This window comes from Periplaneta americana, chromosome 12 (assembly GCF_040183065.1).
Source record: "Periplaneta americana isolate PAMFEO1 chromosome 12, P.americana_PAMFEO1_priV1, whole genome shotgun sequence".
NCBI lineage: Eukaryota > Metazoa > Arthropoda > Insecta > Blattodea > Blattidae > Periplaneta > Periplaneta americana.
Window position 1 is genome coordinate 146,614,449 of NC_091128.1, and position 6,356 is coordinate 146,620,804.

Consider the following 6,356-nt stretch of genomic DNA (forward strand, 5'->3'; position numbering starts at 1 on the left):
CAAAATGTCGAAAACAGCTGCCAACAATAGGAATAAAACATAAACATCTGCGCATCTAGTGACAAGGAATCGAAACTCCAGAACATTCTGCTTAATTTGGTGCTAAAATTGGGTCATTGAATGAATTTCCAACGGAAGGGCAAGCATCGTTCATCTAGGCTTCCCACGGTTGTTGTTGACGTAAGAGCACTACTGGAGCAGTCACCCAAAAAATCATTAAGACGTTTGTCGCAGAAGACAGGGTACACCTACTCATTGTGTCAGAGAGCCTAAGGCCATATAGGGTTACGGTTGTTCATCAGCTACAGGAACCAGATAAGGATAAAAGATTGAATTATTATCGTTGGTTTCAGACGTTCATTGTGCAAAATCCTGCCATATTGTCCATCACATGGTTCACAGATGAAGCATGGTTCCATTTATCCGGTTATGTGACGACCGAATAATTTCCAGGAACCTGTGGCCACCGAGATCTCCGGATTTGATAACGCCTGACAACATTTGCTATAGAGGTAAATAATCTCCCAAAATTCCTCTACATTTTCGGTCTTACTAATAAAAACTCTATATACAGACGTTTAACTATCTTATACTTATACAGTGAGTAGCTCGTTTATAAGTCGTGTGTAAATTCCTTACTAATAATCACTACATACGTCGTGTATAACAGTATAACTGTTACACAGCTACGTCATAGTTTCGTCATTACTTCGTTACGAAAGGCAATAGAATATCTGAGGTTCTCTACTGGATCTGGTAGAGCGCTCTAGTGTGGCGTGTTAAATATCGATAGTACAACTGGCTCTAATCGATTACCACACTACATTTTGGTCAAAGAGTACACGCCACAGCAATATTATTCTAATAATTCTATGATCTTTGGTTTATTCTTCTGTGGTTACAAGGCAAACATCATCATAAAAGTCGACCTGGTTGGCAAGTTGGTATAGCGCTGGCCTTCTATGCCCAAGATTGCGGGTTCGATCCCGGGCCAGGTCGATGGCATTTAAGTGTGCTTAAATGTGACAGGCTCATGTCAGTAAATTTACTGGCATGTAAAAGAACTCCTGCGGGACAAAATTCCGGCACATCCGGCGACGCTGATATAACCTCTGCTGTTGCGAGCGTCGTTAAATAAAACATAACATATTTCATCATAAAATGACAGTCGATACGAACAGCTGTTAAAGGGGCGGCCATTTTTTCCCTATATACAACGCTTAAACAAGGGGTTTCGTGAATATAACTACTGCAGAGCAATTCCCATTGTATAGTTACAGCCTGTTTATACGTCCATAGCTTATTCACGGTTTATTATAACGTTTTCTGTCTCAAATGGAATCTGTGATAGCGAGATAATATTTGGCGAGATGAGGCCGAGGTTTCGCCATAGATTACCTGACATTCGCCTTACGGTTAGAGAAAACCCTCGAAGAAACTCCAACCAAGTAATCAGCCCAAGAGGGAATGGAACCCGTGCCCGAGCGTAACTCCGGCTCGGCAGACAAACACCTTAGCCGACAGAACTACGCCGGTGGCTTCTATCGTAGTATACCGCAGCTTGACAATTTCACAACTTTACTTAGTACACACATACTGGGTGTGACGTTATCAGAAAAATAATACTGATGTCACGTGGCGCTTTAGGGTGTAGAAACTGCTATTACGTAAGTAACACGTACTTTCGTGCTCGCCTGACAAATTACAGAACAGCTACCAACCAACCAATCACATGACGTGACGCATAACCTAAGTTATGCATTTTTTTTCAAGTATCACACCAAAAGTGGAACTATAAAAATTGAAGATTTATCCTTCGAAGAGGTGGAAAAATTCAAATACCTTGGAGCAACAGTAACAAACATAAATAACACTCGGGAGGAAATTAAACGCAGAATAAATATGGGAAATGCGTGTTATTATTCGGTTGAGAAGCTTTTGTCATCTAGTCTTCTGTCAAAAAATCTGAAAGTTATAATTTATAAAACAGTTATATTTCCGGTTGTTCTGTATGGTTGTGAAACTTGGACTCTAACTTTGAGAGAGGAACAGAGATTAAGGGTGTTTGAGAATAAGATTCTTATGAAAATATTTGGGGCTAAGAGGGATGAAGTTACAGGAGAATGGAGAAAGTTACACAACACAGAACTGCACGCATTGTATACTTCACCTGACATAATTAGGATCATAAAATCCAGACGTTTGAGATGGACAGGACATATAGCACGTATGGGCGAATCCAGAAATGCATATAGAGTGTTAGTTGGGAGGCCGGAGGGAAAAGAGCTTTGGGGAGGCCGAGACGTAGATGGGAAGATAATATTGAAATGGATTTGAGGGAGATGGGATATGATGGTAGAGACTGGATTAATCCTGCTCAGGATAGGGACCAATGGCGGGATTATGTGAGGGCGGCAATGAACTTCCGGGTTCCTTAAAAGCCAGTAAGTAAGTAAGTAAGTAAGTAAGTAAGTAAGTAAGTAAGTAAGTAAGTAAGTAAGTAAGTAAGTATCACACCAAAAGAGGTGTTTGCCTTGTGAGGTTTTCAGATCAAACATGAGGAGGCCAGCCTCCAATAATAAAAAAGCACAATGAAAATATTGTATAAACAACAGAAATGATTATTCTTCAAAAAATTAAATTATGGTTTATGTAACGACGCTCGCAACTGCCGAGGTTATATCAGCGTCGCCGGAGTGCCAGAATTTTGTCCCGCAAGAGTTCTTTTATGTGTCTACTGACATGAGCCTGTCGCATTTAAACACACTTAAATGCCATCGACTTCGGCCGGGACCGAACCCGCAACCTCGAGCATAGAAGGCCAGCGCTATACCAACTGCACTACCGAAGGCGACATTATTCTTCATTTTTCTATATACACTTTTAATACTTACGTGTGTACATATGACTGATTAAATTTGGCCTTCAGAAAATAAATTGTTCGAATTCATCTATAATTCTCCTAATTGAAACTTCAGCCCATTGACATTTCAATATATCAATCTTAATGATCGACAGGGTGGAGTAGTTTTGTTTACCATGTTGCGTTTCCTTATTGAAAGGCTGAATTGTCGCCATGACTTCTTGTATTGAACATACTAATAACGACACTTGCTTAAAAACTTCCTTAAGTTCTATAGTCCCGTCGCTCTAATTTCCAGCAGCCAATCACGTTGCAGGTCGGCTACATTTAAACGTGTGCGTCTTGTGATTCGCTGATGAAGATGTTAAGCATTTCCTAAGGCTGGATAAATACTTAGGCCTAATATATAATCGCCCGCCATTTTGGCTCTTTCGTTGGCGTTAGCAGAAAGCACACAAGGACGTTATTTGCCGCTCAATTATTTGCTGAATTACAGTGCATTTGATTTATTATCATAGGAGCTACGACATGATAATATTTAACGGTGTGGCAAATAGATCCCTCTTCTGGTAGCTCGGCAACGAAAGAACAAAAATGGCGAACGATACTACCTACCTAGACTTTATAGAGCCTTGACTTCCTAAGACGTAAGCAAAGAGGAGGAGTCACACCGGGAATAACAGCGTCGTGACTATAGTAGAAAGTTTTGGATGTTGGAATGTATGTATTTATTTACACTGCAAGTGGACAAGCACCCGGTGGCAGTGGTACACACAATATAAACAATACACAATAAAATTACAATACACAATACAATTATACAGTACAAATACAATTATATACACAATACAATAAGAATACACAATGCAATTTAACACAATAATTACAATTAATAATAATACATAAAATAACCTAATTAATAAGTGAACCTAATTTTACAATACAACCTACATAGCCTATGTAATGGAATAATTTATGAAGTTCATGACGTAATTCTGTGTGTAACGGTTGAGATGTCTGTCTAGATGCGGATTGAGAATTGATAGACGCTATTTTAGCCCAAGTTAAAGTTCAGACGGAAGGTAATGGAGGTTGCATTCTGAGTTCACTTTATAGTACGTATTTATTTTGGCGTGGTGAGGTTAACGTATGAAATAGACTTTGGGCATTGACGATAACTCACAATATGTTTATCTCCACAATTTACACATTGAGCTTCGTGTTGTGGCCCTTTCTTTGTAGTCAGCTATAGCACTTTCACCCATGCACTTAACACACTTATTTTGGTGATGACCAGGCAGCGCATTTTCGTTCCCAAACAAGTTAGGAAAGTTATCGGCTAGTATATCCTGAAGTTTAAGAGTTAAATGCTATGTCAGGACGCTACGAAAGCTAAAACCTAGTTCGGTACATAATAATAATAATAATAATAATAATAATAATAATAATAATAATAATAATAATAATAATAATAATAATAATAATAATAATGGAGCATGACAACTGTAAGTGGGATTGCTACTAAATTGAAATGGTCTGTCCAGCTACTTTTAACAATATATATTAAACGCACTAACACTGCGAAACTAGCGCTACATATGACAGGAAATATAATTAGATCGATGATAATACTGAACTAGTATATGTAATATTATATTATAGAACATAATAGTAAGCATCGTACACATTAACTGTATATACTCTATGAATATAATATATATAGTTAATTCATTTTTAAAAATCAGCTCGTTACGGTAAAGAAAAAAATATTCTGAGATTATGAAATTCATATATTTTACCATAACTGTCTAGAAAATTTGTTTAAGCTAAGTAAATGTTCTTCCTACGTCACAAGACGTTACAGTGACAATTATAATAACAAAAATCAATATACAAATTAACAATATTTACAATATATACAAAATACAAATCAAAATGAAATACAATATAACACAGATTGATAAATTAAAATATTATTAACACAAAAAACTGAATGAAAATCCAACTTACTCAGTACTAGAATCTGATCACAATGTAATCGTAACTTGGTGTTTTACATAATTCGTACAACATTGACGATGGAGCGCCTGTATTGTACTATGATTCATAGTTTATGCGTACCCGCTTACAATACTACCCTGCTTATGTATCCATGGTTAACAAGCCACGTTATGCATTGACGTTACGTAATAGATGTATCAGAAGAAACTACTCGATCCGCTGTACGTTTGGGAACAAAAGTGCTCTACCTCGTGATGACACTCTGTAGTCACATGACCAAAAGCTTGACATTTGTAACACTGACGTAGGGGAGAGTTGGGTAGTATCGGACATCGGGTAATATCGGACAGTGCGTTTCTTTCATCTACTACCAAATGGGTCCACACCTGTGGAGTAACGGTTAGCACGTCTAGCCGCGAAACCAGGTGGCCCGGGTTCGATTCCCGGTCGGGGCAAGTTACCTGGTTGAGGTTTTTTCCGGGGTTTTCCCTCAACCCAATATGAGCAAATGCTGGGTAACTTTCGGTGTTGGACCCCGGACTCATTTCACCGGCCTTATCACCTTCATCTCATGCAGACGCTAAATAACCTAAGATGTTGATAAAGCGTCGTAAAATAACCTACTAAAAAAAACTACCATCTGGTAGTAGATGAAAGAAACGCACTGTCCGATATTACCCGATGTCCGATACTACCCAACTCTCCCCTATAGATGGTATAGGTCGATATGGTTGAACAGTCACTTTAATATTAAATAATCTTGTACATTGACGTAATAATTCACCGGCAGGCGAATTTTCTAATCAGAACAGCTAATTCACATCCTCAATTCCTAAAGCTTCCAAGTTAGCCAGTTAGAGATATACGTAAGTTTCAAGTTTGTAGTAAAAGTAAAGCACTTTGAATCTTATTTCCTCCTACTTACAGTGCAAACTTGTCTCCATTTTGCTCTTCTTTTTCTTCTTGTTATTATTATTATTATTATTATTATTATTATTATTATTATTATTATTATTATTATTATTATTTATTATTAGGTCTATTAATTGTCTATTGTTCCTGTATTTCTGTCATTTTTATATTTGCTATTGTTCTTATACTTACTTACAAATGGCTTTTAAGGAACCCGAAGGTTCATTGCCGCCCTCACATAAGCCCGCCATCGGTCCCTATCCTGTGCAAGATTAATCCAGTCTCTATCATCATATCCCACCTCCCACAAATCCATTTTAATAGTATCCTCCCATCTACGTCTCGGCCTCCCTAAAGATCTTTTTCCCTCCGGTCTCCCAACTAACACTCTATATGCATTTCTGGATTCGCCCATACGTGCTACATGCCCTGCCCATCTCTAACGTCTAGATTTAATGTTCCTAATTATGTCAGGTGAAGAATACAATGCGTGCAGTTCTGCGTTGTGTAACTTTCTCCATTCTCCTGTAACTTCATCCCGCTTAGACCCAAATATTTTCCTAAGCACCTTATTCTCAAA